We start from the raw sequence: 24,584 nt of genomic DNA, 5'->3' as shown, positions 1-24,584 counted from the left end.
TCCCCTTACTCCCCTCCCCTATGACTGTGACTGAGGGGGACTTCCTCCCCCTTTATATGCTCATAGGATATCAAGTCTCTTCTTGTTAGCCTGCTGTCCTTCCTCTGAGTGCCACCAGGTCTCCCCATCCAGGGGACGTGGTTAAATATGAGGCACCAGAGTACGTGTGAAAGTCAGACCCCACTCTCCACTCAACTGTGGAGAATGTCCTGCCCATTGGGTAGATCTGGGTAGGGGTTTGAAGTTTATGGCCTGTATTGTCCTTGGCTGGTGCTATAGTTGAGCGGGACCCCTGGGCCCAAATCTGCCTATCATAATGTTCTTCTTGTAGGTTTCTAGGACCCTAGATTAACCTCTTTTTATATCACTTGTCCAATTCCAGACCTGAGCACTGGCATGCCTTTGTCTTGGTGAGTTGCTGGAGTGACTTAAGGCAAAATTAGACCAGGTCTTCTGAAAGCTGGCACATTCACTGTTCTTTTCACCACGCCATATTGTTTTGAAAGGCACAAAACAACCCCAGTTTCTCTGTCTGGCCTATGGTCTGCCCACTGGAAGGAAACTGTGTAAAATAAACCCACCATGTTTTAAGAAGAGTTTTCTCCTACACATTAAAGTTTGCCAGGCTCTGCTATGTTAAGAAATTCCAGCAATTGGCTGTATTTAACCTTATTCACCCAAAAATTTGTTTGACATCTAGTTAATTCTTACGGGAAAACCAACGTGACTGATAACTTCTATGTTCTTGAAAAAACATTTTAATATGGCACACAGGATAAATATTTTTCTTTTTCTTTTTCTCTGGTGTACAGTCTATTGCTGGCTGTCTCTCCTGTGTCATTTCAGACAAAAGGGTTTTTGGTTTACATTTTTTTTCTTTTTTCTTATTCACTTACTTTTGTTGTTTATTTATTTACTTTTTAGGGTGTTTTGCTGGTTTGGTTTTGTTTTCTGAGACAGGGTCTCTCTAGTCTGTCCTGGAACCCACTAAGTAGAACAGAATGGCCTTAAACTCACAGAGATCCCCCTGCTTCTCCCTTCCAGGAGCTGGGGTTAAAGGCATACACTACCCCTTCCGGGGCCCTGCGTCAGGGTCCTATACGTCCTCTAAAAATGTCTTGAGTGGAAATCTCTTGGCGGACAGATTTTTAAAATATTATACATATTCATTTACAGACCCCGCCTCCTTCCTAATAAGCTTTTGGTTCAATTCATGTCACATACACAGACGTCACACTAAGAAAAGTTCAACACTGAGAGCTTACTAAGCTTGGGTGTTTAAATAACTAGTTAAGAATATGTCTCTTCTCAAACATGGAAACTCTAGTCTCAACCTGAGGGACAACAGAGAATTATATTTTCTCTCTCTGAGTTAAAATTACTCAATACTTGTGCGAAGGGAGGCTACTCGAGCACTTTCAGATAACACAAAGAACCAAGCGCTCGTGCAGGCTAATCTCACACCTTATTCATTAGTATCTTGGTCACTCATAATGTCTGTCCTCTAAGGCATAACTTTTTTTTTAATCTCCTCTGAGAGGAACCCAGCATCATTAGGGTTGAATATCCCAGGTGCCAGTAACTGAAAACATCTTTGCAAAGAATACTAACAGTATACTGTAATTCTTTCTGACAGGTAATTTCCCTTGTCAACTTGACTGTATTAAAATCCATCTCATCCACTAGTGAGACAGGTCTTTGGGTGTGTCTGGGAGGATGTTGTCATAGGTTTCATAGCGATGGAAAGGTCCACCTGGAATGGAAGCAGCAGTATCTCATGAGATGGGATCCAGGACTTCCTGATTCACAGATATTCAAGGAGTTCTGCTAATAATATTCCTCTTTCTACTGTCCCTTCCATGGTGGACTCTGCATCCTTTGCAACCATGGGCCCAAATCAAACTTTCCTCTTGCTAGTTGCATTTTCTGGGTATTTGGTATAAGTGATAACAAAAGTAACAGTACAAGTAACTTTTTTTGACTTTAAAAAATAAGTGTATGGCCAGGCATGGTGGCACACACCTTTAATCCCAGTACCCGGGAGGCAGAGGCAGGCAGATTGCTGTGAGTTCAAGGCCAGCCTGGTCTACAAAGTGAGTCTAGGACAGCCAAGGCTACACAAAGAAATCTTGTCTCAAAAAAAACAAAAACAAAAACAAAAACAAAAAAAGTGTATGTTATGTTTTTGTAAATATTATTATCTTCACCAAATCAGTTAATAAGTACTAATTATCTATTTGTATTTATTATAGATCTATATCAGAAGTAAATTTTCAGTGTTTAGAACCATCCATTTCCTGTAACAAATACAAGAATAAAACATTGCTCATTCAGAAAGTCCACATGACTTTCTTTGACAAAGTCTAGTTTTTATTTCTTATGAATAAAGCTCATAATTAAATTTTAGATAGCCTCATTGCATTTTAGTGCTTGTGTAAAGTAATATCACCATTAGTCAGCACATGACTCTGTTTGCCCAGCGTATACACTACTACGTAAGGAGTGCCCAGGGTTCTGGGTAAAGAGCCACTCAACCCATTTGTTAAATTAGAGTTAGGCAAACAAATGGAATTGCTGACATAAAATCACCAGGTGCTTCGAATGTACTACCAGAAAATCTTTGTGGAATTTGATGTCTTTCAACACTAAACAGCTTTAATGGAGAGCAATCACTGACATTTCTATTTTATACATGAGTACCAAGCTCTAACACATTAAGTAAAATATCTAAACTTTCTCATTTAGAAAGTTTTGGGTTTTGTTGATTCTTTGGACTGTTTTCTTAGTTTCTAATTTGTTAATTTCAGCCCTGAGTTTGATTATTTCCAGGCGTCTACTCCTCTTGGGTGTTTCTGCTTCTTTTTTTTCTAGGGCTTCTCCACAGTTGAGTGGAGAGTGTGATACGACTTTCTCACGTACTCTGGTGCCTCACATTTGACCATGTCCCCTGGAGGGGGAGACCTGGTGGCACTCAGAGGAAGGACAGCAAGTAGCCAAGAAGAGACTTGATACCCTATGAGAATATATAGGGGGACGTAATCCCCCTCAGGAACAGTCATAGGGGAGGGGAATAATGGGAAAATGGGGGGGGGGAGGAATGGGAGGATACAAGGGATGGGATAAACATTGAGATGTAACAAGAATAAATTAATAAAAAAAAAAAAAAGAAAGAAAGTTTTGGGGCCTCAAACATCTCCCCCACTCTAAGGTGGCCATAATGTTGCTAAAATTATTGTCAATGGCAATAACATCATCGCGTGATGGCTATGTGTAACACAAAGTTTTAAGTTTGCATGTAAATGCTACCTTGACTGATCTTCATAACAATTCCATAAATCGGACAGTATTATCCCTTTTTTATATGGGCACTGTTAGTTCCTCTGTGTAAGTCATGAATCGCCTGGCTGAATCGACTTAAGGGGAAGTGTTTTTTGGTTTGTGTATTCTTTTTTCAGGCTTTCTTAACTCCATTGTATGGCCAGAACATTACAGCAGCAGGAGTTGGTGGCGGAGGAGAGCTGTTTACTTCCTGGTAGCCAGAAAGCCTAGAGTAGTTCAGGAAAGGGAGAGGAATAAGACATGCCAAGGCACTTGTGCCACTGTCCTACTTTTCCCAGCTAGGCCTCACCTTCTAACGTCTTTAAAGTACTGCTTTCAAAAGAGCAGGCATTCAGAATTTGAGCCTGTGGGGGACATTTCACATTTAAACCACAGCAAAAGCACAACACATGTTATTCTGCCCTCATCTCATCAGTCTCGACTTCTAGGAACTTTTTCTTATTGCCCCTGTAAGTGAGAAGATGAGGAAGAAAGGTAAACTTATGACATTCTCAAAACAAACAAACAAAAACTACTTAAAGTTCTAATTTGGGTAGAAGCCTGGCTAAGACATAAAGCATAAGAGAAGCAATTTTCTACATTGTTGTTTTTAAAAACCGAAAGATGGTACCAAATGGGCACTGTTATACAAAATTTTCCAGATAGGTATGGTCATCCCTATTTCATCAATGAAAAGCAGCTGGGGCTGGCGGAGGGTTCCAAACGCACAGGCTCAGAATTGACAGTATAGAGAGTCAAACTTAGATCATGAATCCAATACAAATATATCAACCATTGGTTCTTGCAATATCTAGGGGGAAAACATAGTATATATAGGATTTGGTAATATCCATAGCTTAGGCATCACCTGGGGTTAAAGCATGCCCAGCATATGGGGATTATGTCCCTATTGTATATAGTACAGTGTTCAGAGTGTAAAAGTACAACTACAATTTCTGAGTGTTATATGCACCATCACATATCAATGTTAATCAAGACCCAAATCTTTAGTTACATCTTTCAATGACACCAGCGTGAGTCACACTACTCCTGCGTTTGCAAAACTGACTTCAGAGAAATTTATTGGTTTAATGAGCACACTGAGGTGTGGTTGAAGGTCAGTGTTTAGGTTAGTTTACTCCCTGATCTTTTAAAAATCAGAAATACACAACTGAAAAAATGCTCAATAAATACAAATATTGTTCGCTGGGGCAGGGGAATTGTTGTAAACAAAATTTCAAGAAACTCTTACCAGACACAGCACTGCAGACAACCTCAAACTGACAGAATCCAAATATATCTGCATTCACTCCCACATAGACCCCAAACAAAATGCCATCGATTACACTAAAAACTAAAGCCATGCCTGTTCTAAGATATTAGCCTATCATCATTCGCATCTGTTGATAGGAACAGAGACACCGTCACAAACTACAATTACAATTAGGGATGAATAGCTGTGGATTAGAGGTACATCATCCCTGCCCCCACTGTCCGCAGGTATCTGACTGATTAAACATAACATTGCACTTAACAGCATCTTGGTGACACAAGTACTCCCCATGAGTGCTGCCGAGGACTATATGGCCAGGAGCACCAGTTTCAGATGCATGTTTTACAGGGTAAAGGCAAACACCAAGGCTGACTGCTTCAAACAGGCTCATGTTTTCAATGCTTAGCAGCAGCCAATGGTGCTATTCTAAAATCTGTGAGTCTTTTAGAAGTGAATCCAGGGGCTGGGATGGCTAGAGTCACTGGGCACTAGACTTTGAAAAGTATACCTGTCCCTGGAGGCCTCACTCTCTCCGCATCTTTCTGTGCCCAGGTGAACTGCTACAGCCACGGATTTCCAATGCCAAGGCCTCCTCTATGCCTTCCCCACCGTGGCAGGACTAAGACACATGAAGCCATAAGCCAACGTGGGCATTAATCCTTCCCTCACGTTGCTTCTAGGCAGTATTTTTGTCATCTTGAGGAGAAAAGTAACTATTGTAATAAAGTAATCAATTGAAAGCATGGGTAATTGTTCACTCATTTAACGAGGAGCTGGTAGGTATAATCCCATAGTGAGCAAAAAGAGAACCCAGAATATATTCTACGTGTTTAACTAAAAGATGTGAAGAGGGAAATTATGCTGTTGAAACATCAGATGTCAAGATGAACTTTAATCTAATAGGGAGGTCAGAGAAGCCTCTGAGGAAGTAAGTGAGGCAGGGAGACCTGGCAGATCTACAGTGTGTGGTAGAGTAAATAAACAAAACCACTGGCAATCTTACCTTCAACAGAATGACTCATTTTATTTGTATTTTATATCTGCTTTTGAATCTTGGTGCCACACCTTTAACTTAAGGACGTTTTTGTTCCTCTTCAAGTCCTCTCCTTAGGACTTCCAAGTCCCTTCCCAGGCCTCCCCCCTACTTCCACCCCATTCCTCTCAACTGGGTCCCTAGCTGACTGGCTACATGCCTAGAGATTCACACGGTGGTTCTCTGCACTGAGGTCAGTGAGAATCAGCTAGGTGAGTGGACAAGTGAGGGTAAATATACACAAAATGCCCTCAAATTCAAGTGTTGTATTAATTGAATGCATAAACAAAATTCACTGAATGCCTACAATTTGATTATTTTTCAACTAAGGTACAATGTGCTTAAAAATCTTAGTGCAGTTTTGTTAATCAAGTGATATTTATGCAAGTGCACAGTTTTTAAAAAACTACTTAAATATTAATATCTATATAACATTTGTTAGACATTTACCAGATCTGTTATTTCATAGAAGCAAAAGTTTTGTTGGCCAGACAGACAAATGTGTATACGTTAGCCCCATAAGCAAAATTTTAAAACAATACATTTGAAGTTACCCTAAAAGAAGAAAATCTCCAAAAATATTACAGATACAGGAAAACAAAACTTACAATACCATCAAATGGAGGATTGCTGTCAAGTGAGAGAAAACAACAAACTAACACATTTGTCTTTGAGTTCACAATTGCTAATTCCACACATTTTCTTCTTAAGTCTTTAAGTTTCATAGCCCTGAATGTCCACAAAACACAAACAGCTGGGTTTTTGTTTTGTTTTGTTTTGTTTTGTTGTCTATTTTATAGGTAGGAGAATAAAATCTAAAATTAATATTTACCCATGGAACATCTTATAAGAATCATTTAGTTTTAAGCAAATTATATTCATAAACATGAACATACTAAGGTTACTCTCTGTAGCAATCTATGTTTCCTGTAAAACTCACTTATAATGAGTAACCATATATTTGAATGTCTGTTTGATTATGTCTGTCTTCTCTCCTAAACTGAGAAAGCTTCCAACCTAAAATTGACTTAGGAAAGCAATATATTTCCAGTAGAAACTATACTTTAAATTTTGATCTTTTTCTGGTACAGAATAGGATGCTATCTCGATAGGCTGAGCAGCAGCAATGAGTGGCTTCTGGTCACTCACAGTCGCTGGCACACAGTCCTTACACAGCAGAGCCACTGGGATGCTGTATTGGGTAGGCCACATGTACTAAATGCAGTTTTGATGAGAGTAACTTTGATTAACTAAGACTTCACAATTCATTAGTCAAACAAAAGAGTATCCTAGCTAACTTCTAAAACAGAGAAAGAAAACATTAATTTAAGTTTGCAATTTCCTCTGCACAAATGACTGGAAATCAATGTATTCTCCCATGCTAACTCCTTATCTCCTATAATTATGTTTCAAGCTGAAACCCTCATCTTTCTATGTTGTTTATTTATGACATAAAATAAATTCCCTACCACATAGAATTCCTTCTCAGAAAGTAATCACTGGGGGGAAGGAATAGTATGAAGAAGTTTAGGGTGGAGACATATGGGATAGCCCAGTGAAGCTCGGAACAGCAAACCCTCCTCAATGCTGGTGGGTTTTTGTTGCCACTAGGAGGAAGCCTTCTACACTGTCTGAGGAGGTTAGCCTTGCCTAAGAACCTGTGTGCCTGGGGTAAGACTACTCAAGTAGAAAACCCTACCGGTGTTTGTGCTTGGCAAAACAAAAGCCAACCAGAAGGGAAAAAACAAAACAGGTGTTTTGATGCTCTGCAGAGATTCATGGCATCCTCAAGGAATCAAGAAATACAGCGGTAAGTTCCCACCACCCTTCCCAGGAAGTTCACCTATTTGACCCATGTGGACCTTTCCATACACCCTGAGTTCCCAGAGTCTTCATAGTGTGAAGCATTTTAGAAGATTCCATCATAGGCAAAATGGAGGTCACACTTGCCCCTTATGGCCTCCCAAAGGAAGCACAGTGCCTAGTGGGTCAATCGATTTGGAAAGCAGCGCATTTTAAACTTACGCGTACTGCTCTGGCCCACTGATCACATGATCTCAAAAGCTGCGTGGAGTAAGAGAGGGCTCTGCAGGAAGACCAGGCTTCTGTGTTCGGTCATTTGGGGCTTATGACTTATCAGATCTGATGGTGGTTTAAGTGTCAGTAGCTGACCAGGATGCTGTTTGGAGCCTACATCAGACCCTACAAGTGAGTCACAGTGAACCCTGAGGATTCTTTCACAAATAACCACCTTCCTTTGGAGAACTAGCATTTGCTTAACTTTTTAACTAAGTCTCAGTAATAAGTCTATCATGAGCCACCAACTTACCGAAAGCATCAGCAACTAGCTTACTGGACACACTAGTACAAAAGAACGTCAATACTAAATGGAAGCCCTGTGCATAAGACTGAACACAAGCAAGTCCCAATGACACAAATGATTTACATCAGGAACTAGCCCACGTGTTCACAGTCTACACTACTGTCTGGTCTTCTTTCCTATCAGCTCATATATATGGCTTCATCAAGAGTTGTCTACAACACACTGACAGAAAGAGAAGCTTGACTCTGCCTTATAGACATTTGTGCATGATATGTGTGTACTATATGCAAGTGGACATAGCTTCTCTCTAATGTATATCCCTGAAGGATAGAGTGGCTCACTCTACCAGACAAAGAAACAGAGTGTATTGAGATGCCTGCTTGGGAGCAAAAGAAATAATGAGTGGTTGGCACAGAAGTTTGTATTAAAGCATACAAGCTCTGGCTGTGTATCCAGTTCTAGAAAAAAGGTATAATTATGAGTACTTATTTTATTATATGTGTATGGGTTTGCTTTCATCTTCCCTTTCAAGAATTTACCACCTAACCTTTATTATAGCTGTTATAGTTGTATCATAGTGTCTAAGTAACCTGATGGAAAGAATAGTAAATATCACCCAGTGGCATACACGCTTGCCAGAACGGGTTAGGATAGTTTTGGTTACAAAAGCATGCTTCAGAAGAGTTGTACCATATTACAGAAGAATGACTTCTTCATTGTTCCTGAGATGAAATGTGGTTTAAGAAAAGGTGTAGAGGTGCTAAGGTGACAAGGGTTGGACTTTGATGACAGCTCCATGAGTCGGTTGAGGTCACCGCCCTCAGTTATCACAGACTGACTTAAGTATTGCTGTGAGGTATTCTGTAGACGTCATAGCATCTGCAGTCAAATGACTCTAAAAAGTTTATCTTCAATAATCAGGGTGGGCTAGAGCCAATCATGTGACGGGCTTGAGAGCAGAATGGAGGTCTGTTAAGATGAAATTCTATCGATCTGTGGAAAGACATTCCAACTATCACTCCAGAGTTGCTGGCCAGTCCTCCTGCCAGCTCCCAAAGTCCCTTAAGGCAATTCCTTGTCATTTCCCCTTCTGGATCTGTTTCTCTAGTGTTCCTGTACAGACACAATTATGCTCATGTTGTGAGGATGCGTAAGAGCTGAGAATGTGAAAATGATTTTAAATATGAGATTTTCAATAGAAAGGAAAGCTGTCTCTCACTGTGATTCCCTGAGGTGTACCAAGTTACAGAATTATATGAAGAACGGAGAAACTGAGGAAGTAAAGCACCATTGGGTGAAAAACCTGCCCCAAAGCTGTATAGAAGGTCAGAATCAGAATTCAAAACAGAATTAGACTCCATGAGATGCACGTAGTCAAATAATCACTTAACTGCTATTTGCTGAGTGAATGCTCTCCCTAAACCACATTTACCATTATAGTCTATTTGAAAAATATAACACAGATTTTTCCCCATATTAAAAAGTCTTTGGAAAAACTGATTAAGTTTTAAAACTTTATAGTAAGCTAAAAATATTTTTTTTTTACTATAAATACAACATCGGAGTGATGACCCAGAGATTAAGTATACTTGCTGTTCTTGTTGCGGTCCTGGGGTCAGTTTCTCACCCATGTCAGGGAGCTCACAATCATTTATAACTTTGGTTTCAGAGGATCTGTTGCTCCTTTGTGGCCTCCACAGGCATAAAACACACACATGATGCACATACAATACATGAAGGTACTCAAATATACAAATATGAATGAATAAATATTCTTAAAAGCACAAATCATGAGAATACTTGAATGTTGTTTTGAGGGGTCTCCATTGACCACAGATACAGTATATGTAAGGTCTGAGCCCAACAATAGAAGATGGGTATCCTAAAACTCAGGTGATTCAATGTCCAGTGTCCTGTTCCTAGGCTAGATACAGAATATCCCCAAGTCAAAAGAATATGGTGTGACACTCCCTCCCTGCCAGGAAAAGGGCCAGTCACATGCATGGCGTAATAAGGAAATTGACTCAGCAGCTTCCAGTGATTCTCTTCCTCTGCAAGTAGGCTTCAGCACGCAGCAACCACCTGCCTCCATTCTTTTCTCTGATACATGACCCCTTCCCAAAAATAACGCCAAAAAGCACAGGAATAGCACGCCCATGTTCCACATGTCTCTTAACCTTGGCTGTATGCCATCAGTTCCAACTGTCCTGAATTTTGTGTTCGAAAGCTATTGCAGCTTTCCTAGATGAAGCTTGCCAGGCTGATCCTAAGTTGCCCATGAATTACCCTTGTTAGTAATAAAGGATGCCTCCTTGACTAATACACTGGTATTTTGCAATTATTGGGAAAGAATCAAGTGAAGAATGTTGAAGAATTTCAGTGTCAGTATCTAGGAAGACCTTCCCACTCCTTGCTCCAGCAACCCTCAATCTTCATAACTACCAAACCTGAAATATCACAGCTTTTATGACATGGGGATTTCACAGAATGTAGCAGCTGCGTTAGCATCCTGGATGGCTCACTATCCCATCCACCCAGGCTCAACCCTGGGGCCTCGGAATCTATGACCAGACCTCTCTGGTTATCTGCCCAGATATCACCTTGCCTCCAGACTCTGTGTCACCATGGCCGACCCACATGCTGGGATACCATCTGCTGAGCCTGCCTGGTCCTCATGGACTCCGACCTCCTGGCTGTCAGGCCCACCTCTGCTGCCATCATTTTCTTCCCTGATAGGGACTTACTTGGACATTCTCCCATCAGTTAAAATAAATTCCAATTCCAGTGGCTTCTTGCACTCTGATGGTGATGGTGCATCTTTAAACTAAACAAACGGATACAGCTCTCCTCCCCCAAGCTCTCCTAGGGATATTATACTATTCTCTTCCCTATTTCTAAATGAGAAAATACTCCAATTGAGCAAGTTTCAATCCTAATTGAAACAAATGGTTTGCTAGTTACTAGCAAATGATAAGTCATGTGCCAACCTGTACTAAAGAAGTCTGATAAAGAGTGGAAAGTTCTAACAGATAAACAGGAGTTAAAAAAAAAAAAAAAAATCAGTCATCAAGTTAGCACTTCAAATAGCCTGCTATCCAAAGCACGTATGTGAGGACACAATATTAGCTCTTTAGCATGGAAACAAAATGTTCACACAATTAGAAAACTATTTTCAAAGCATTTGCAGTCATCATCATCATATATGAAGCTATGAAATATATAAGTATTTTATTGTGCATCTTACAGCAATTTTTTAGTCCTGTAAATACTCTTTGGTTTTTCTAAAAAAAAAAAAAAAATGAAAAATACAATCATCAGTGTTAGACTCTCTATTAAGAGTCTGCATCCAATGTTTTGATCAAATAAGTTTAATAAGTTAAAGGTGCATTGGGAACAAACAGCCTTAAAATGATATATATGACCTCCAAACTGGAAAAACTTCACAAACGTCATAGCAAGTAACACCAAATAATAATAATTAAATGGCCAAATGAGGAAACGTTCTATACTATATAAACAACAATGGATTTAATTTTAATAACCTTAGGATTGAAGTACTAATATCAGTTCTATTTTATGGATAATAGCACTGAGGCTCATAAAGAGTAAATAATTTGCTGAGTCCATGAAGTTCAAAAGAGGAACAAGGGAAACTCAAGATTAGCAACCCATGACTCAATTTCCGCACTGTGCTTGGCACTGAGTGATATCAGAGACCATGATAGCCAGATGGTGACAAAGCATGGTAGGAAAGAAACTTGATTTACAATTTTCAGACTCTTTCCCAAAAATCTTCATGGAGTCTCAATGCTCTTCTTGTGTTAGAAGGCAGGCAGCCGACTCCAAATTGATACAAGCAAAAACAAAAAAAGAAATTAAACCTGCTGTTGTAATCACAACTTCATGTAATAATCTTAAGCTAAGCATATGCACTTAAATGATAACAGACTCCACACACCTCTTGAGAGGTTCATATTGGAGCCTCTCTGGAATCAGCTCACAGAGTTAAACCATGTTTTCCATTATATATCAATAATAATGTAGCCCCATAGCAAATTCAATAAGAGTGAGCCTTCAAAAAATGCAATGAGAATGTGACCTGAAGGACTGTCCTTTCAGCCACACTTCCACAATCACAGCCATAGATAGACTTGTTAAGCAGCAGCTAAAATACCCACAGTGCCTTCCAAGGTCGGAAAATATACCTTCAGTGACAAATAGCAACAACCAGCTCATGGGCAGCTGCGGACAATGATGTCACTCTGGGACAATGATGTCATCTTTTTAGTTACTGCCTTGACCTTCTAAGGTTGTACATTTACATGGACAGTTTTCTACCAGTCGAGATTTTAATAATTACTAAAGCAACATGTATGTTGTTTGCAAGGCAAGATAATAATTTGGCACTTAGTTTATTGACCTATTTTGTGTTCTTGAGCATTTATAAGTTATAATTTTCATAAATTTATTTAAAGAGAATCTAAATTAAACCTGATACTTAACCCATGACAGATTATTATCTTTACCATGCTATTTAACTTATGCAGAATACACTAGTGTTTTAAAATTCTGTTTTTAACATACTGGTCAACAACAATGATTTTATTTATTTTATACATATGCAAAAACATCTTGGAGAATCATGAACAATTTTGAAGTGAGTTGAATTTTAAAATTAGTTACATTCCTTTTAATCTTAGGAGTTTTACCAGTGTCAAAGTTTAAAACCAAAATGAAATAAAGACACTTTTGCCACAGGACCATGTGCCATTGATGATACAAAGTCAGTGTCTTTCTACTGTCCAGAACTGCCGAGGAGGCCTTCAGCTATAGGAAACCACAGACCTGGGTTGGAGCTACAAACTTCTGCTTTTTACGCTGATACAGATGGTTCTGACTCCAGAAGAATGTTGGCCTACCCAAACCTCACTAGAAATAGGCGTGTTCCATCTGTTACTTAACCCCAAATCAAATCAACTGTGAGGCAGTACTTTGATGAGAAGTCCCCAGGAAGGCTATAGACTCTCATGACCAGTAAATTCCAATTTGTCAAAATCTACTCTCCTCTGCATTGGGACAAATGAGATAGAGTGTTTCATCCAGAGGAAAGAGGTTAGCTAGGTCAGATTCCTGGTGCAGAAGAGGCAGTCAAATGGGGAAACGTGGTAAGCTGAAGCTATATGGTTACCAGCCATTCTGAAATCAGAATAGCAGACAGTTTCATTATTTTGATGAGGGAGCTCCACGGATCCATTACATTCTATTCGTTCACACATAAGCAACATCATAAATAAAAGGATGGACTAAAAAAGCTTTCTGGATATTATCCCATGGAACTATTTCCTCATGAGATTTGGGCTGTGAGCTAGAGGACCATCATTAACCTGGCTACATAAGTAAAAAAAAAAATGGTCAATAAAAAATTTTTAAAAACCAATCCCACTAAAAATTGAACATTGCTACAGACATGCTCGGTTAGTTAAAATGTCAGAGCCATTTGTAAGTTCATCTTTTTTGGGATCATGGTGGACTTGAAAATATTTTGCATCAACTAGCTTTTATTGAACAGAAATTGTCCGGGGCCCCTCGAGTCAGACATAGAGTTGTGTTGAAGATCCATGAGTCAGGCAGTACATGAAACTAGGAGAGGGACAGAGAGCTCTGCCCTGCAGCCCAAATGCAAAAGCCAAGAAGTGAGTTGGCTGGCAACAGCCAGCTCGATTCATTTGGGTATGGCTTTTTGAGGTGTTCCTGCTTACACAGCCAATCAATTGACAAGATACAGGCCTGTGGTCCGTTGACATCTGATTCCAGAGTTACACTTCTGTCACACATCAAGCTTGTTGGTTTCATTTTGCCTGTGCAAAGGTTGTGGGTTGTGGGCAAAGGTCTGGGAATAAACCCCAGACACAAGAACTCTGTTTACTGTGAGAGAGGCAATTCACCTCTTATGGTCTCACTTCCTTAACTGTCTGATTCTCCATATGACTCATCTGGCCTGGTCTAAATCTAGTCACACTTTCAACTTCCCATCTACTTTAACTTTTATCATCTTCAAATGGCTTCAGTATTCACAATATAGAAACCCATAAATTTAGGACACTGTGGGGGTTAATCACCATGGTCAAGTTAAGTAGTTATAAAGAGACGATAGAAACACACCTTTTGGTTTCTAAGAAGTAGTTTCCAAGAAAATTTACCTGACTTGGATAGCTTCAATGCATGGACCAGAGTTCCAGACTGAACAAAAAGGCAAAAGTGAGGTGCTTATCAGCATTCATCACTCTGTGCCCCCCGACTCTGGTAAGACACCTCATGTCCCCACTCCCATGCCTCCCCAACTCTGATGGGCAACATACTCAAAAACCTGTGAGCCAAACAAACCCCTCTTTATTTCATGCACAGCTTTTGTTCACAACAAGAAAAGTAACTCATAAGGATGCTTCCTTCTAACTCTTCCAGCAATGACACCCAGCTGTCATGAACCCTCTTAAGAGGTAAGCAGATGTGTGGACAGGAACAGCAGACAAAATGCCTGCTTCACTAAGTGATGCAAAATTCCTAAAAGAGAACAGAGCTTGGAAGGCAGAACCTCAGTGGTCTTAAAAACGTAACGTATAAAGAAATAGATCCTTTTTGTAAATCTAAAGTACAGAAAACAAATAAACAACAACAACAAAAAAAAAAAACATTGAGCCGATTACAGAAATGCATGAGAACAATGTACGCTGCTCATGATGTTTCTGAGTTGACTAACGGTTGCACCGTATTAAAAAGGGAGTGTCAGGAAATATCACAATGAAATGTGCCCCTTCTCAGAAGTAGGAGTTGATTTTATTCTTTACTCTTTATGTTGCTTAAATGTCCCAAGATAACAATTTACAAAAGTGACTTGACTGGCAATGGGCTTGTGTTACAATAAAATTAAGTTGAAAACCTTGTAGGTCGAAAATTGTGCTGCACATTTAACCTATGAAACACTAAGGCGTGGAAATGTCACTGTAAAGTTCTTATTGTTCTTTTCATGGTTGCATGGTTGGCAGGAAGCTGCAACTTACTGTTACTGCTTGTCATAGCCAGTGTTGTAATACATGCTGCCATTGCTGCGAACACTAACATTCGGAGTTCAGAATACAGTTGCTAATGAATGGGTGTCCCTTTCACGTCATAAAGTGGAAAAATTGCAAAATCAAGCTATCATGAAGTTGGGCACTTCCTACCTAAAGACAATCGAGAGAGTTCCACACACAGAGTGAGCTCACCGAAGGCAGACTGGGAAAGGAAAACGCTGAGGCGTATTGGCTCATCTACTGTAACTGGCAAGACTGTTGAGCACCAGCCACAGCTCACTGGGTTAATACGGTAACAGACTATTTTAACTGCTTTATTTGCCCTCTGTTAGAATGATCTGAGAGCAGCTCAACCACCTGAGTCCTTTCGGGTTTCTCAATGACCAGTGTAAACTGTTCAGTGATTGATTGCCACAGCATGACTGATAAACAGGAATTGATTGCAGCACACACAGCCTCCAACTTCCAGCAAATTCAAACTCACCCAAACATGCACGAGCGTGCTGCCTTTGAACGGGTTGTAACACAGTCTTTGTCCAAGAGCTCTTTTGATTTAACACACTAGAGTTGACAATCTAGATCCCTTGGCATAATCCAAAAACAACAACAAGCCGAGCTAAGAATAAATTAAAATTGACCATAAACTAATCACAGACAAGGGAATGCTAACAAAATAGAACAGTTTCTACTGGTATATATTTACAGGCTTTTTTCAAAACATTTTAGAAAGATTTCGTTCTCACGAATGCCTGATGGAAAGGACTTTTAGCTTAAGTGGGTGTCATCTTCACGTTCTAGATTGCTGCAGGCAATCTAAAAGTACTTTCCAAGATGATATCTTACTCCTTTATTCTAATAGTACCATTTATCAAGTGCCCATCATATCTAAACATTCTGAATTGCTTTGCTAACAATCATTTTATTTGGTTCTCACCATCATCTTGAGTCATACCTTTCCATTCTCATTTGCCACTACTGGTTCTTTACTACAGAAACGAGGGCTCAGAGATGTTTAATTTAGCTAAAGATTGAGGTAAGTTAGAAGGTTCGTTGGCTTAACTCAAAAGTAGCCTGGTGGCCTGTTCTTCATGGGATCCCTTCTCATCCAGATGGTCTAGATTAACACTGGAACTAGTTTCTGTGACATCTGGTAGTCACTCACTTCCCCCTTCAGTATTTTTGTCTCACTTATCCACTTCCTGTGTTACATTCAGTCTTAGTGGTCTGAGCTTCTAGTCCTTCTCTGAATAAAAAGCAAAAATGTTTTCCTCTGATTTTATCCACTCAGACTAGCTTTGCTTTTTGAATACACCAAACTGATGTTTGTTTTCACATATTTTTTTATTTTCTCCTTTCATTAAATATTTATTTTTAATATTTATTTGTATTATTATACATATATACAATAAACTACCTACAGCAAAAAAGAACCATGAAACAATCAGGAATTATATAATGTTACATTCTTAGTGTTTTGGCTATTTGTATTTGGCAGCCTTGAAGAAGACATCTTTCCTATCTTGGTGTGTCTAAAATTCTGAATATAAATCAATCTCCATCACAGCTTGTCATTATCAACTTAAAACATCTATCTACACCTAAAAACATCTTAACCCCTAAATGATTAATTGTAAAACTATCTGGTTTTCAACCCAATCAGAGAACTGAGAAGGAATAAAATTACTTGAGTACACAGGGGGTGCAGGTTAGAAGCTTCCCAAATGAGAAGATGACAGAGACAGTTTACTACCTGAACAGTCACACAAAACTCTCTATAATGTTGGAGCATCATCTTCAGCCTTCTGGCTCAATATATCTGCCAAATGTATTTGTGAGGCAGGAACTATTGAGGACTTGCTTAACCTGTCTTGGTAGAGTTTGGCCATTGACTCTGCAAGCTTGCTCAGGTAGAATTCTGTCTGTGGTAGAAATGAGGACATTTTTCCCAGTGGCTTGAAGCCATCTCCATAAGGAGGTTCTTTGATGCTCATCATCCTCTTTGAGGTAGGCTAGGTGTTGCCAGAGTTTACCTGTCTCATTGTCAATGAATCTTTAAAATAATAAAAAACATTTTAAGTGCCATATTTATTATGTCTCTGAGGCTTTTGAAGGCCTTATCTAACTATTTTACCTTATCTTTCTATAGAATCATATCTATCTGTTGCTCCTAAGATGTATATTCTTGTCATAAAAAGACTAGTAATTGATATGACCATGATTTGCTCAACTAACAATTAATTTGTGTAACTTATTGATCCTAAACAGTCTGCAATATCACTTTCAAAGTATGGGAAGTAAATCCTGTATTGTAATTATGTTATATGGGCACAATACCACATATTAAAGCAGAAATATACAAAATGTGTGAAGAATAATCTTACATTTGACTTCTGTACCACTGTATCTATATTCTTGAGCCTAGTGTAGTTAGCATGTATCCATAGAAACTGCTGGGCACTCCTGATCTGAAGCTACCCGAGGTCTCCTTAAAGCCATCAGTCAGAAGTTCTTAGGTTCAGCACAGCTGAATCACAGATAACAGTGCCAGGCAGGGGACAAATGGGACACTGTTTCAGAAACTTCTTGTTGGATGAAGGAATAAGAAAAAGACATTCCCATACTACATATAGTAAATTAGCACTTACTTTGATAGCAGAGAAAGCCTGCTAAACTTGACCCTTTCTACTTTAGTCTACTACAAAGGTGTCTACCACGTCCCTTTTGTTTGTTGTCTATCTTGTTTTGTTCTCCGCTTTCCATTCTACAAATTGCTACTTGACAGACCTTTTTTGCTACTGCTGGTTTTTACAGTCTTCAAAAAGTGACAGTCTGGCAACTGTGAAGATTAGCAAGGCTCCGTTATCTTTAGACGAGCGTGTGCTTGATTTTGTTAGGCATTTAAAATGAAATGGTAGTCTTTTTTTTTTTTCTTTTCTTTTCTTACCCATGAGATAAAAATGTTTCTGTAGTTTTTATTTTTAATTTTCAGACAGTTTTCTGCTGCAAGTTTTAAAAGTACTTACTAAGATAAAGAAAAAAAGAGAAAGATACCTAGTTTAAAATACTTTTGTCCAGGGCTAGAGAGATGGATCAATGATGCTCTTCCAGAGAACCCAAGTTTGGTTCCCAGCACTCATTTCAAGTGACTTATAAGCACTAGTATGAACTCCAACAAAATTCTCCTCTGGTCTCCATGGACACCTTCATTCTTATGGTACTAGACACACACACACACACACACACACACACACACACACACACACACCCTTTAAACAAACAAAATACCTATGTGTATTCATAAAGAGTATTGCAAAGGCAGTAATAATGCATTCCTTTCCTATTTTCTTGTGATTCAGACATTTTTCAAGCATGTCTTCTGAACCAGAAGGATATGTTTGTCATGGATTCAACTTTCAGAGTACCAAAAAGTCTTGTAGGAAGATACATAAGACAGCTGTTGGCCAAACCCTAAGACGAAAACCTTAACAAGCTATGTCAGACAAAAAGGAAACACTGTAGTGTTGATTACAATGATTAAAGTATCAAATTCAACTAAGGGACAATGACCACTGAAGAAAGGTGAGGAAATATGACTAAATACATAGCACAGCACAATTTAAGCCCAAAAAGAAGAGAGCAACACAGAGGAGAAGAACAAGAAGTTCATTCAGCTGAGAGAGTGCTGGCAGAAAGGCACAGATCAGCATGCACGCTCTCAGGGAGAACAATAGTGGCCAAGAACCAACGCTTAGCTCAAAGACATGGACCCAACCAGAAAGACTAGAAAGGCCATGGCCAATTGGTCACTCTTTCCAGAATCCAGCTTGTATGCCAACAGGACCTCAGGCGTAAGAATGTGTTCCCTTTTTCACTATTAGGGCCAATTGGTTGTAATAGTGCAGGGTGCTGTTGCTTGTTAGAAAGCTTTTATACTTCTATCCTGTCTAACTTTTAATGTAACTATTGTTGTGTGTACACCCTGTGCCGTGATATGTGCGTGGAGGTCGGAGACTATGTTCAGAACTCAGTCTTCTCACTGTGGCTTTGAGAGATTGAAGTTGTCAGGCTTGGGTGGCAAGTGCTTCTGCCTGCTGAGCCCTAACACTTAAAACCTGCAGCGTATGTTTATGCCACATTTGCTTTGGGGCCCCAGTATTTGAAAAAGAACAGCTGCTCTAGACGGAGGTGAAGTAACCATCTTTGTTACTCTGCACTTTACAATAAAAAGCCACGGGCTGTTTTTCTTCAAACTTTATCATGGTAGCACCCGTTGCTGTTATCTATTGCATTTGAAAGACTGGAATGGTCTCACTTTTAGTAGTTATGACACAGTTTCACATGTACAAAACTTGAATTATTCAAAGATGTTACAAATAACTTTTAAAATATGCACCGATGAGCAAGAATTATAAAAATGTCCAGTTAAAAATCCCCCACTCTTTTGAATACTGTAGCTCAAATTTAGTTGGTCTTTTTGATGGAAATTTGCTGTTTTTCTAGGTTGTTGCTTGGAATGCTGTTATTACTTTTAGCTGAACACACACACACACACACATGATATAAACATATATATTACAAGGGCATTCACCAATCAATTTTCCTCCAATTATTTCTCATTTTTCTTCATATATATATGAAGAAAAGTGAGATATAATTTATATATACATATGTAATATATATATATGGATATGTTATGACTTAACATGTCCATCCTTTGATAGTGTCCTTGGTGATATTTGCTGCAAAGTGTGAAAAACCAACTTATCCATGGGCTTATTCTTTGCTAGGCCTTAAAGGATCATATTTTTAGAATATTAGAATTTAACTGATTCATTAATTCTACTCTCAAAATAAGCAAAACAAAATCATTGTTAGGGTCATGCTGTTTGTGTTTCCTGCTCATTTACATATAAGGAAGCTTTAATACAATTCAATCCTTCACTCTTCAGCCATGGATTCTTTTTTTAATACCATGGCATACAATATCACAAAGTCATTCACCAATCTATTTTCCTCCAATTTATCTCATCATTTTATTCTTTTCTCAATTTTTATTCAATACTTATGCATTATATTAAAATTCACATTTCCCAAACTTTAACCAATTATTGTTATGTCATTGAATAGTCAAGACCTTATCAAAATGAAATGCCTGTATTATATGTGACTTTTATATATTTGCTCTGTGTGGGATTTTCAAATTAATTTAGTTCCTACTATATTAGTCACTTTAGCGTTGCTCTGATAAAATACCATGACAAGAGAAACTTTAAGGAGAAGAATTTTGTGGATAGAATCCACAAAGACAGGAAGAGCATGGTGACAGGAAGGTACAGCAGTGGGGGCAGGATGCTGACTGGTGACGTTTCAACCACACACAAGAAGCAGAGTACAAACAAGAAGTGGGGGGTGTAGCTATAAATCATCAATGCCCACACTCCAGTGATATACTTCCTCCAGCAAGGGTGCACCTCCTGAAGACTCAATAGCCTTCCCAGACAGTGCTACCATCTGGAGACCAAGAGTTCAAATACAGGAGCCTACAGAGCTTTTATTTCTCATTCCACCCATCACTAATCCTCCAAGTTTCTATTTTAGTGGGGGCAAAGTAGCTCAGTGTCTTAACTATACCTTTTAATGTGTTTTAATACCCAGAAGTGGCAAATTCTTAAACCATCTTTTTTTTCCTCAAAATTCTTCTTTCTCAAGCCACTCATTCTTCCATTCCAATAGCAAGCTTTCCCCCAAATTCTTCCTAAGGTTACAAATTAAGTTATATTAAATTTATAAGTTAATATGGGGTAGATAACTCTTATACAGCATTTCCTCTTCTTACTCAGGAATGCAATATAAACATTTCTCAGTGCTGACTTTGTTTCATGCTTCTCAGTCTATTGTTACTCTCGTCATTTAATTCTTATATATTTCCTATGCTACTATCTATAAGCATGCAGGATTTACAAGTGAGATTATTTTATCATATTGTCTATTTATTGTGAAAAAGTAAACTGTTTGATCCAGTTATCTTTTCTAACCCTAAAACTATGCCCTTTTATTCCGATACTCTTTATTTTGATCTATTTTCCCAAATAATTATAACTTGGCAACATTACAGCTTTTAAGAGACAACAATGTACAGTATTTAAGACTAAACACTCAAGGGTTAAAGCACAGGAGTGCTAATTCAGTTTTGCTACTTAGTGTCTGTGGGAACTTGGCCAAATTGTTTAGCTTCCCTGGGTCTCAGTTTCCAAGATCCTAAAATGGAAAGGGATAGCAACTAGTACCTCTGAGAAGTTAAAATTTTAAAAATATGCATTATAAAGAATTTCAAATCGTTTATAACACAGGTAATAATAATTTCTCTTTCTATTTTATACATTAGAATTTATAAAGTGAGCTTAAATTCAGGTGATCAAACTTTTTACAGTCAACCTTTAAGAGGTTTTTGGGTTTTTTTTTCCCCCTGATTTCTTGGAAATAGTCTATGTTTTAATTAGCTTCTGCTATCGTGTGTGTGTGTGTGTGTGCGTGTGTGTGTGTGTGTGTGTGTGTGTGTGTGTGTGTGTGTGTGTGTTAAGTTTGTTTCCTTTTAATTCACTTTCTATTCTTGTCATAGCCCCCTCCCTCCTCTCCTCCCAGTCACACCCTCCCTCCATCTCCCCCTTCTCCCCTGCCCTATTCTTCAGAAAAGAGGAGCCTCCCTTCCCATCCACCCCAGCGCATCAAGTGACATCAGGACTGTGCAAGCTTTCTTCCCCGTGGCCTGGCAATGCAGTCTCACCAAGGGGGGGATGATCAAAAAGCTGGCATCACAGTCCATATCGGAAAGAGCCTCCCGCTCCCCTTACTAGAGGACCCACATGAAACCTGTCTATTGGCAGCATGGCCTAGGTCTAGTCCATGCAAGGTCCTTGGTTGGTGCTTCAGTTTCAGCAGGCCCCTCTGGGCTCTGGTTAGTTGGCTCTGCTGGTCTTGTGAATCTCCTGTCACCTCCAGCTCTTTTCTCCTTCCCCCCACTTTTGCTTTTGCTACCTTAACTTACTCAGTGGTATACATGTGTGTTTTCTTAAAATGAGCATTTGGAGTCTGTTAGAAAGTCAAAAGTGCATTTAAGCTGGTAAAGGCTGACTATAAAGTTTAGATGACTATAGCTTGAATGGGAGCTAACCTTATGATTGTTTCTAAAGAGCATGTAACAAATCAATAAATAAGGGTTGTGAGATTTGCATCATTATATTGCTCTGAGATCTTACATCTTCTATAAATACAGTTTCATTAAATGTCAGTTAACGTGAAAAAAAAGAAAGTCAAAAATGTAGGTATTATTTTTTGGTCTATCACTATACAATGATTTAAATAAAAGTTTCAACTTTGAACACCATCACATTTCAATTACACATACACTCACTGTATTTTTTTTCTTTTGTGATTTGTAATTTCTTTAGCTAATATTTTGAAGTTGGCTTTTTTCCCCCTCTTTTGTCACTTTTTTGGGGGGATTCTAGAGTTTAGTGTTTTACTGTAAAATGAATTTGTGAAATATGTTACTCCTGTCAGAGTTTACTGGGTAGAGAAACAATGTGCCCATTAAAAGTATATATTTCAGCAGTGCAAGCTAGATGTCTAAGGAAGGTATGATGCTATGCTCCTTTCAAGTCAGTATTTTAGCTTTTGCTCTCCACACTGGCCAAGGACATAGGTTTAACAGCAGATGGAATTAGACTCATAGCCAACCTCACCACCCACTGGCTAAATATGTGCAGTTGGCCAGCCAGCCTTCCTTACAGACGGCACAGCCCTCTTTACTGCCTCCCAGAGCTGTCATGAGAATGAAGTGGATTCTGTTTATAAATTTTGAGCATTCAGCCCACTATACTGACCCAGTAATCATCGCACATATCATCTCTAACTGTTCAAGTGCAAAGCAAACATTTATAATTTTATAATTTTCCACACTGTAGAGATTAGAATGGCTCCTGTAGAAATTAACATTTTTTCACAAAATTATTTTACTGAAATCATTTCCTTATAAAAAGTAAATGTCAACGATGGTGATATTCTTCACTGACAAGTTTGAAAACTGACATTAAAATTTCCAATAAGATATAGAGCCAATCACCAGAGTTTGAATCTTAGTAGATAAAAAGCAAGTACACACTCGTCTCCAGAAACCCAGGAAAACAGGCTAAGGCCCTGGTAGTGTCTTCCACCTGTTCCCACTATCTTAGTGTTCTTTGCTCTTGGGGATCTGAGAGTGGACCACTTCTGCCCAGGCCAAAGACTATTTCACTGTCTTCCTAACATCATGTAAACTCTAATGGAAGCACAACTTTCTCACTCCAGATGGCAGAACACAGAACTAAGGATTAGAGTGGCCTCAAGGCAAACTGCACTATTATAAAATACTATTAAGATTGCAATATGAAGGTGGCTTCAATTTTCAGCATGCCTGTCAAATACATGTCTTAAACGTGGGCATCTATGTCTCTGTATCAAGACACATATACATAAGTGGTTTAGAGATCCTGTTTTTCCCATTCCTCAAAATGTATTAATTTGAGCCGTATGTCCACCTGTCAGCACCATCAAGAGCATTTCTTTGAAAATAGTTATGCAATCTAACATTTATGAGGCTGAGGCGAAGGCCAGAAATTATTTAAATGCTCAAGACCAGCCCAGGCTACATAGCAAGACCCTATCTCAACAAAACAAAACAAAAAACAAACAAAACAAGATATAATTGACATGCGTTGTTTACTGTGGTCTCTCAGAAGAATATTTTCAAGGTGAATAATCGTTAATATGATGAACTACTCTAGAGAGTTAAATGCTAGAATTTTTAAAGATTTTAATGGGTCATTGGCCTTCACTGAAAGCACAGCTAAAAAGAATAGAAATATCAAAATATACTCTTTCTCATACTGTCCCCAGCCCCCAGGAGATACCAAATGGAAATATGCATATCGAGTATTCTGTGTGTATTGCTTGCTATTAACTTATTACTAGAAATTGTTGTCAGATAATATTGAGTGACTCTCTAAACTGAAGCCATCTCACCCTACCCTTTCTTCCCTGTCCTCTGGCTTTATAGCAATGACGATACACTCAGTGACAACCTCATCCAAGGACCAACGGGACAAAAAGTTTACCTACCTTTATATTTGCTGCCTGAATGTGGTCTCAGTGACTTTATGGTTTTCTCCCTCTCCAGATTTGTCTTGAGTGGTTTTCAGTATATCATGACCACTGAAGGAAAGAAAATGGGATGGAAACTTATAAAGGTAAATTTCTCTAGTTATTTGTCCGTTATTGAAATGAACAAGTAGTTTTTTAAAGCAAAAAACATGTCACTTAAAAATGAAAAAAGATTTTTTTTGTCATAATTTTTCTGTTTCTCTTATAGTATGTGGACAATTTTTTTGAGCAAGTAGTTTCTGATTCATATACATGTAAATAATAAGTAATATGAATATGTTATACAAAGCATTACCTTCTGAGCAACCTTTCTTATGTTTTTGTCTCAAACTGTGTAAGAAAAGCTTACTAAACAGTTAAAATGAAAAC

At 38.7% G+C, this 24,584-nt stretch overlaps 1 protein-coding gene across 2 annotated transcripts in view; it reads right to left on the bottom strand.

The window, feature by feature from the left end:
• Pkib (cAMP-dependent protein kinase inhibitor beta) overlaps positions 1 to 24,268 on the bottom strand; it is an 80,473-nt gene extending 56,205 nt beyond the window's left edge. For both annotated transcript variants that reach the window (XM_051164406.1, XM_051164407.1), the window contains exon 1: positions 24,174 to 24,268. The gene's annotated coding sequence lies outside the window, so the exon portion shown is untranslated. The remainder of the gene's footprint in view (positions 1 to 24,173) is intronic.
• Between the last annotated feature and the right edge of the window lie 316 nt (positions 24,269 to 24,584).

Source organism: Acomys russatus, chromosome 21 (genome assembly GCF_903995435.1).
Source record: "Acomys russatus chromosome 21, mAcoRus1.1, whole genome shotgun sequence".
NCBI lineage: Eukaryota > Metazoa > Chordata > Mammalia > Rodentia > Muridae > Acomys > Acomys russatus.
Note: the sequence above shows the minus strand (reverse complement) of the source record. Positions and strands in the feature narration are given on the sequence as shown.